The sequence below is a fragment of the Octopus bimaculoides genome, chromosome 2 (assembly GCF_001194135.2).
Source record: "Octopus bimaculoides isolate UCB-OBI-ISO-001 chromosome 2, ASM119413v2, whole genome shotgun sequence".
Taxonomy (NCBI): domain Eukaryota; kingdom Metazoa; phylum Mollusca; class Cephalopoda; order Octopoda; family Octopodidae; genus Octopus; species Octopus bimaculoides.
Window position 1 is genome coordinate 126384388 of NC_068982.1, and position 9512 is coordinate 126393899.

The 9512-nt window shown below is 31.9% G+C and overlaps 1 protein-coding gene across 3 annotated transcripts in view; it reads right to left on the minus strand.

Annotated features, from left to right (window-relative positions):
- LOC106871219 (cysteine/serine-rich nuclear protein 3) overlaps positions 1-9512 on the minus strand; it is a 186535-nt gene that overhangs the window by 123880 nt on the left and 53143 nt on the right. The gene's annotated exons all lie outside the window — the stretch shown is intronic.

Sequence of the window (9512 nt, forward strand, 5' to 3'; positions counted from 1 at the left end):
GAAGAAGCAATTAGTTAAGTAAAGAAGAATAGTGCTTTCTGTGTGAGTATTTAAAACAAAAATATTTTCTCAGATGTTTGAAATTATTTTATCCCAGAACAGAAATTCCTTTAACCCTTTAGCATTCAACATTACTCTGCCAAAACGTAATGCTTTATTCACATTGTTTTGAATTAATCATGCATTATCTTGTAGCTTTGAGATTTCCACGATATAATTGTCTTTTTTTTTTTTTAGAATAACATTGTTGGACAGGTGCAAGAAGCTGGATCTGGCTAGTTTGTGCATAAAACAGATAGAATATTTGGGCCAGATATGGCTGGTTTAAAAAGTCAACAATTAACTCTTAACACTTGCCTGCCTAAGAGCTTCTTGTTCTGTGACACAAAAATGCTTTGTTTTCAAATATTCACATTCAAATTAAAACCTTTACATAAGAACATATTTATTCAAGTTGTTTCAAACATTATCTTTATAATGACAAAAGTTGTCAAACTAAATCCTTCTAAAGTTTTTGATCATTTTTCAAAATTAATTGAAACATATGAACGGATTATTGATAGAAATGTGTTCATGAAAGCGTAAACCACTCAAGATATATGGAAAATTAGCAACAGCTGGTTTTAAATTCTTATAGAAGAAACTGTTCTATTCTTGTTTTTAGTTATTCATTAAACGAGAAGAGGGAGCATCTATGCAAACTCAAACTACAAGAAAGAGCAGCTGAATGTCCTTCAAATTATACCACACCATCTTAAAAATAAAAGGAGCCATCTTAAACAACTTTTAAAAAAAGATGTGATCATCAAAACATATTTGGTCATTCTGCTCAACGAGGGTTGAATGCAGCTTAACAACATCACTATTTAAATGAGCCCTGAGTTAACAGCAGTTTATACATCCTGCATGGATTGGATCTCAAGCACTATATTAATAGATTTATCTCCAATGAAAACCAGGCATACTTTAAGGAACAATATAGTTAATTATCTTCAATAGATATATTGCAGGGACCCATATGTACTGTTACTTCCATTATCTTTTGTTTGCTAAATGTTTAACTCGAGAGTAGAGGTTCCCAACTTCCCCACATTCAAAGAAAACCTTTTAAGTTAATTTAATTTTCCTATGGAACACAGGCTTTTCAAAAGTCTGCCTACTCAATAAGCTGCTTTCATTTAACTAACAATAATTTTTATTTTTATTTCATCTTTTAACTGAAAGATATACATCATCATTTAATGTCCATGCTCTAAGCTGGCATGGGCTGAATGGTTTAACAGGATCCCATGGGCTCAAACACTACATCATGTTGCAGTGTCTACTTTGTTATGGTTTCTACAGCTGGATAGCCTTCCCAACACCAACCATTTTACAGCATATACGGGGTGCTTTTTCATGCAAACAGCATCAGTGGGGTCACCATGCTACAAACTCTGAGGGGAGCAACTTTATGCAAGGAGGTGAGGAACACAGAGGAGTGAAGTATGATTAGAAAGTGAATAAATTACATGTAACCAAGTAATTATATAGCAGCCCTTTTTGAACACAGATTTTAACCCCTTCAACACTACCTGTGTGTATCCCCAGAGAACTGCCAACTTCTGGTCAGGAATCACTATTCTAGAATACTCTTTTATTCTTTTACTTGTTTTAGTCATTTGACTGTGGCCATGCTGGAGCACCGTCTTTAGTCGACGAACCACTAAGTTGCGGGGACATAAACACACTAGCATCGGTTGTCAAGCAATGTTGAGGAGGGACACAAACATACACACACAGACACACAAACATACACACACACACACAAACATACACACACACATATATATATATATATATACATATATACGATGGGCTTCTTTCAGTTTCCGTCTACCAAATCCGAACAGTATCTGTATTATTTTATTTTGTTTTAGAGCAGTGACAAGTTTCTAGTGAGCCGAGTTTTACAAACTGAATTTAAATCTCATTTGAAACAATTTCAGTCCACTTTAGTAGAAATATCACAGCTCAACAGCCTCACTTCTTTTATAATTCTAGGTTCTAGTGCCTATGTAAGAAATTCTTTTTTAACCGTTTCATTACCATAATTCTGCTGAAATATACCTTTGCTTCAAGTAATTTTTAAAATAGTTAAGAATTTTATAAAATAATTTTATCATTATTAAACTGATGCTTGGAACTTAAATAAACATGAAATTTTGAGGGAAAATTTGAATTTAGATCACTTTAAAAAAAAAAAATGTTTGTATTCTAGAACCAGGGGGTGGTCTGAGGCAGGTTGGTAACAAAAGGATTAACGAATGTGACATTTGGCAAAAAATGTAATGTTAGTTTTTAGTCTGATCTCATTATGATCTAAGTTCAAAATCCAACAAGGCTCTGTTGCAGTAATAAACTGACATCTTTTCACCTAAATACAACCCCTCTTCTGCAAAACCAGGCCATGAATCTAGTAAATTACATAAAAGAATTTTTGTTCTCAAAATGACTAGGTGTATAACACAAAGTGCTTAAAATAATAGCTAGTTTACTCGTTTAGAGAAAATATTCCTTCACATAATGTTTTTTATCTCAAGCTTTCACAGAAATTACAGTTTGTAAACAACAAGGGTTTTTCTTTCCTTTTTTTTATATTGTTTTTCTTTCTTTTTTTTATATATTGTTGTTTTTCTTTCAGGGATAGGGGGAAAAATCAGCAGTATGAAGAAAATTGTGGCAAAAAAATGCTGACCTAAATGCCAGAATGGTACTGCCTGTAATCATAACAAAAAAAAGAGGTCAGTTTCAATAACATAAATTTCAGGGGTGAGCAGGTAAGCGAGTAAGAATTAAAAAAAAAAAATTTAAATATTAAAAACTGATTCAGTAATTTTAAAAACTTTTCCAGTATCAACAAGTTATCAGCATTCGTTCAGCTTGTAATTAATTAACTACAGTTATTATCTGACAGCAATATTGCATTTTCATAGTAACACAAACTTCAAATAGTAATTGAATGTTTTTTTTTTATATTTTTTTGTACTTATTGTTTTTGTTTTCAAACATTTTCTTAAAAAGCAAAAATTATGGCACCTGAATAATTGATTTAAACAGGTCAGTTTATCGACAAATGAATAGATTTCAATTAAATCAAAAGGATGTTTTGATAGAAGACATAATTCAGTTGAAACCTAAGACTAAAGAAAAAGGTCCCGTTTCTGTAAAAATCTCAATTGCATTTTCGCAAGTCCACCCACACACACACACAAATATTTTCTACACGTCTGTCAGATTCCCCATCTACTGCAAGATCATAAATGCTGCTAGGCTATGACAGCAGTAACCACAAGAGCAGGTGGTTCATGTTTTGTACTTCCATACCACATTCATAGTTTGCAAGTCAGCTGCAACCCTACATCACCAGGGTAGCTCTGATAGGTTACTTCCTGTACAGAACAATAAAGATACATCTACTGCTTTCATAGTGCCTCTAACGTGGAAGTATTACGTTCAGCATTCTCTACAATGTTGCAGATGGATTCTTTTAAGTATTTCACAGAGATGGTTTAAAGGAGAGAAAGTCATTTATGGATGCAATCCAAACATATTTATATACTTATGTACACTTATATATAGTGGAAGGTTTTGATCAGTGTCAGCTGCTTTGTTGCCAACTCTCTCATTATCATGAACGGAGTAATGTCAGGGAAAAAAGATAGAGATCTGTTGGTTTGTTGTCCTGAACAACCAGCTGTTATTGTCAAGTGTTTTAGCATGTGCAGATTTTATTCATAATAATTAATGAAATAATAAAACAGCTCAAGCAAACAAATTTTTGTTTTGACCCACAAATTCTTATCCCACAAAATGCACCACCCACTGACATTTTAAATAGACATGATTAAAAACAAAAAAGAAAAAAAAAAGGAATCAAGCAAAAACTGACTTCATAACAAGCAATCATAATTAGACCAAAATCTTTTAGTGTGAAGCACAGAAGGCACCTACCATAATATTGTTCTGTCCCCACTTTTTTTTAATAAAGAGAATAACTTAAAACTCCTAAATTATTATTTAAAACCTTTAATAAAAATTCAATAGGATAATCTGCTTTCCTTCACTAATTAAGATAAATTAGGCACCTATCTCTCCTTTTATCAACCATTCCAATCAAACTAAAGCAGATAAGAGGCCTTCAAGATTTTGCTTTCATGATTTGTTTTAAAATAAATATAAAATTGAAAGCATAAAACAATTCTAAGTATAGCAACTCACTCTAACATAACTATGATTTCAATCCATTTTCAGTATATAGCAGCATCTAATTTCATAGACGCAATATCAAACTGTAATGCTCTTCTGAAATGGTTATGTTTAATGTTTATGGTTAGTGAAATCTTCCTACTTATGGCTATGGCTATAGTTACATACATACATATATATATATATATATATATCCATTCTTGAGCTGTGAGAATAAATTTAACACTTTAACTACGTCCTCACCATAAATTTTATTTTTCCTCCACTTCTTACAAGAAATGTCCGTCTGTCCACATCCAAATAAGATAATATCACTTGTTTTATCCACTGGTTAGTTCTATCATTTTGCACATCCACAAAGTTCTGATTAAATGACCAGTGATGTACATGAGAAATACCTGTCATGGTCAGAAATTTGTCAGGGCCAAGACTAAATAAGAAATGGCATAATGTGTAGGTTTTGGTTCAAGTGAAATCATCATTACGGCAGTATGGCTAAGAAGATTGCTTCCTATGTGGTCTCAGGTTCAGTCCCATTGTGCAGTACCTTGACCAAGAGTCTTCTATAGCCTAGGTCAACCAAAGCCTTGTGAGAGGATTTGGTAGGCAGAAAGAAACCTGTCTTATATATGCTTGTTTGTCTGTAACCTTTCTTTTGACATCATGCTTATAAATAACTGTCACTGTCAAAGAAGCCATGTTGTTCATTTCTAGTTTTCTGTGAAAAACATGTTTGGCCCTGAGAAAATATAACCATGCCTGAGAACAGATGAAGGTTGGTGACAGGAAAGGCACTCAGCCATAGAAATCTATGTCAACGAGCATGGAAAAGTGGACATTAAATGATGGTGATGACGGTAGTGGTGAAAATCATCATCATCATCATTATATATCTGATTTCCATACTGGTGGGGGTTGGCTAAAATATGTAAATGATGTATCAGCTGGAAATCAAATCCAGGCTAGCTGTGTGATAAATGAGCATTCTAGTTAGTAATAACAATGTAATTTACTTCCAATGAAAAGGATATCGCATATGTATTAATAGGTATGGTAGAGAAAAGTGGGGAAGAGTCATAGGAAGACAATAAGTAAGCAACAACCATTTGATTAGATTCAATTGAATGAGAAATATGAAGTTATGATTGATACAAAGTAATCACAAATGAATAGGAACAGTAGCTTCCAAAGAATTGGGACACCAGCTTGTATTGAATGAAGGCACAGAAGAATAATTAAAGGTGAAATAATAAGAGAGCTCTTACAAGCATATTTCTGTTTTTGACCCACATAAAAGAGAGAAGTGTTTGTTGATGTGGATAGGTAATGTGATCAGGTGACGTGTTGGCTGAGAAAGTGCTGCAACTCAGGTAATACCGGGAGAGAACCTGAACAAAAGTAGAGCAAGAAAGACTTGGAGCAGACACTAAGAACAGACCCAAAAATGTTAAATCTTGATAATAATGATCTCTGATTTAGACAAGGTCTACAATTTCAAGGGGTGGTGGATGTCAGTCAATACTATTGACTCAAGTACTTAACTGGTACTTTATTTTACCATTCCTGAAAGGGTGAAAAGTAAATTTGACCTTGGTGACATTTAAACTCGGGAACATAAGGAGCCAGAATAATCTTAATAATGAAGATAATATCACCCATTAGCCATTAGTGTTTTTGTAGTGTTCTTTTTATTGCATATAAACGAAACCAAAATAGAAACAAAAAAAAGAAGTCTTCAAACTTATGGAAGTTTGCTTTAGAGAACTCCCTTAGCTATGGATTTATTAGGCAATCACAGAAGTTGACATGCTGTAAAACTTTTATAAAAATATAAAAAAGACTTTCTCTATATTTTATCAACAATATTCTAAATGGTCAGAGTCACTTTGTCCCAACACAGATTTCCCATGTATTTAATGATACATTAATGGTGATGATGCTTACAGTATAGTATAAGCAAGCTCAATATTTCTGTATGCACCAAATCAACAGAAATTAACAAATGTTACAAATAAAAAGACAAATGTAATGAAATGAAATAAAATAATATTAAAAAAAAAATGTTTAATTCTAAAAATCAGATTACAATAATTTAGTCTTTGTCAACTGGAAAATTGCAAGATATATTGCTTTTTAATTGCATTTCTATTTCAATTTTTCAATCTCAGCTTTATTTGTGTGAATAATGAAAATTATTAACAGAAAACCAGAATGGCAAAATGAAAGACAACAACTGGTTGAAATGAAGCAAAGGCATTTTGTAGTTACCCAATCAAGTTTTAGCTGAACTTTGACAGTTGCAAGAAAGAAATCACTTTTCACATTTAATTTTACTAGAAAATTCAAAATCAATTTTGAAGCTGAAACACCGGATAAAGATTGCAAATTGCATATCTAACTGCATAAAATACAGTTGAAACTTCTCTTGCAGTAAATATATTATTCAACTAGGAACAGTAGTTCTAGTGTAACCAAATAGAAAAATTATTAATTTATCAGTGATTTTGTTGATATTTTTTTTATTTCTTTTCCTGTTTTTTTTTTCCTTTTTTTTATTTATTTATTTATTTCTAAAACTAAATTTATAGTAGTTTAGAAATTTGCTATATTCCAATTAGAACAGTTCTAAATGTTATTTTTATTTTAATAAAAATAAAAATATAGAAATAATGTGATAAAATATTTGGTATTTTACCAAAACATTTAAGGAAAAGGTTGGCAACAGTAAATTGATGGATGCAGCCAGAAATCTGCCTTCATAAAATTGTATTCAATATAAAACTGTGAGTTCAAATGGAATGAACCCAAAACTACAGACTTGAAAACATTTGGGGTTCTATTTTTGTAGAATTCCTTTTTAGTAAGATGAGATCTGGTTATTGGTTAAAAAAAAATGTTTTTGTGCTTTAAGATTAACTTCATCATGGCTATATTTCTAACAAGAATATTCTGTCTGTGTTAATTCAATTATTTGACAGAATAATCAAAAATTTGGAGTGGTTTAGTAAATTAACATTATTGATTAGTTTATTAACTAACCCTTTTGTTATTATATTCCTGTTGAAATACACTGCCTATGTTTCAGATAATTTTGAAAATAATGAAGAATTTAGTGAAATAACATTGTCATTATTAAGCCGGTATTTGGAATTTAAATTTACATAAATTTAAATGGAAGGTTTTAATTAAGATCATTTTAAAATAGTAACTTTGTATTACATAACCAAGAATAGTCTTGGGCTGATATAAAAAAAGGTTAAACTCTTTAGAATAGCTATTGGAATCTTAAGACTCTCATTTATGCAATAAACTGATTCCAGTTTGAATATGAACAGTTTTGAGTGGATTGATATTGAGAGGATTGCAGTACTGAGGTAAGGAAAATGTGAATAACTAGATGAACGATTAGGAAATTAAGGATGGTTTACTGTGTCAAATGTTAGTTGTATTGTCTTGAATTAACCATGCATTATCTTGTGGCTTTGAGATTTCAATGATGTGGCTGTTTTTTTTTTGTTTTTTTTTTAGAAATTGTATGGTAGGTGTGAGAGGCTGGATTTGGCCAGCTTGGACATAAAACAGAGATTATTTGAGCTGGATAAAGCTGGTTTAAACCATTAGCAACCAAACTGGCCATATCTGGTCTAAATATTTTACTAGTTTTATATTTAAACCAACCACATCCAGCCTCTCACACTTGTCCTATGTCATTCTAAAGATAAGTAATCATATCGTCGAAAACTAAAGTGAATAAATAACCATTACATTTGACAAATTAATCTGAATGCTAAGAGGCTAAATGCTTAACATTAAACTGAGTGACAGATTAAGCCTATCACCCAAATTAAGTCTTTCTTTACTTCAGTTAAGTTAAAACACTTCTTAATATTAAAAATTACACATCAGATTAGAGAATGGAATCTGGCATTGAAAATATTCTGAAACTGTTAGATATCAACTCCTCAGATACTAAACTACATTTAAGCTTCCTTACAACCTCCCAAAGTTACCTAAAATACCACTTTTCTACTTCAACTATTGCTGCATACTATTCAATGAATGTTTTTATTTTTTTCAGCTGTGCTTCTTCTTAACATCCATTATTTAAATAAATAACCTCTTTAGTTCTTTGATGGCCACTGTCCAAGCTGACCAGTAAAAATTTCTCTGATCAGTTTAAGCTAAAAATAGACAGGCAGCTAGTTGCAAAAACTTTCTCCACAGCTGGAAGGTATATTGACTAATCATGCAGAAATAACCAAAATGATGAAATATGATCATCAATGAAGCAAATATCGTACTGAACATATTCCTCTCTGTCAATTTTGCCCATTCGCTACTAATTCTTTGTCTTCCTTCACTGATTAGTGAACATAAAACATTAATGCAATCAATGGAAGCAAGCTTTAAGAAACTTTCCTTTCTTGTAATGTGTGTGCACACGCACATGCATACTTTTAATTCATCATACATGCATGAAATCATATATATATAAATATATATAAGGTACATACATGCAGAAATATTTTGCTTTAACTTGCACAATATTTATAATATTACACATGAAAGTGGCCATAAATAACCATATTATAAATTTTGATTCAAACCATGTTTATAGCTCACACACAGTTTTCTCCCCCATCTTTCTCTATTCCCTTGTTCTCCCTTTCGCTGTCTTCTATCTGTCTCTCTCTCTCTTCCCCTCTTTCTTTTTCTCTCTCTCATTGCTCACACATGACCATCGTCCATCTTTTTCTTCTCACGTGACCATCTTTCTTTTCCTGCATGGACGTCTCCTATCTCTCTCTTCTATCTTTTCTCTTTTCAAAGAAAATATTTCTCTCAGCATTCACTATTTTTCCCCTCATTCTGGTCTAATGACACCTCCATATTTGCTTTCATTCAGTTTCCTTGTATGTCTCCACTGTCCTGTTTTTGTTCCCAACTTTGACCCACCATAAATCCAAAATTTCATTTTGGTATTTATGTGAGCAACTGTCTTCAAAGATGTCAGTGATTGCTCAAAATGGGGAGTAGATAGACAGCCGACAACTGATGAAGGGTCATTCTTTGTATTCTTTGTATTATTTGTCCTGTTTTCCATTTATTTCTCTCATTATTTGAGTATTTAACTCATTTGTTTTCATATTTCATGTTGTTTACTGTTGGTAATGTCCTGTACCAATATATGCATATATATATATATATATCCTTATTTCTAGTGAGACAGTTGCAGGAGAAATACCTAGCTAAGGATAACTCCC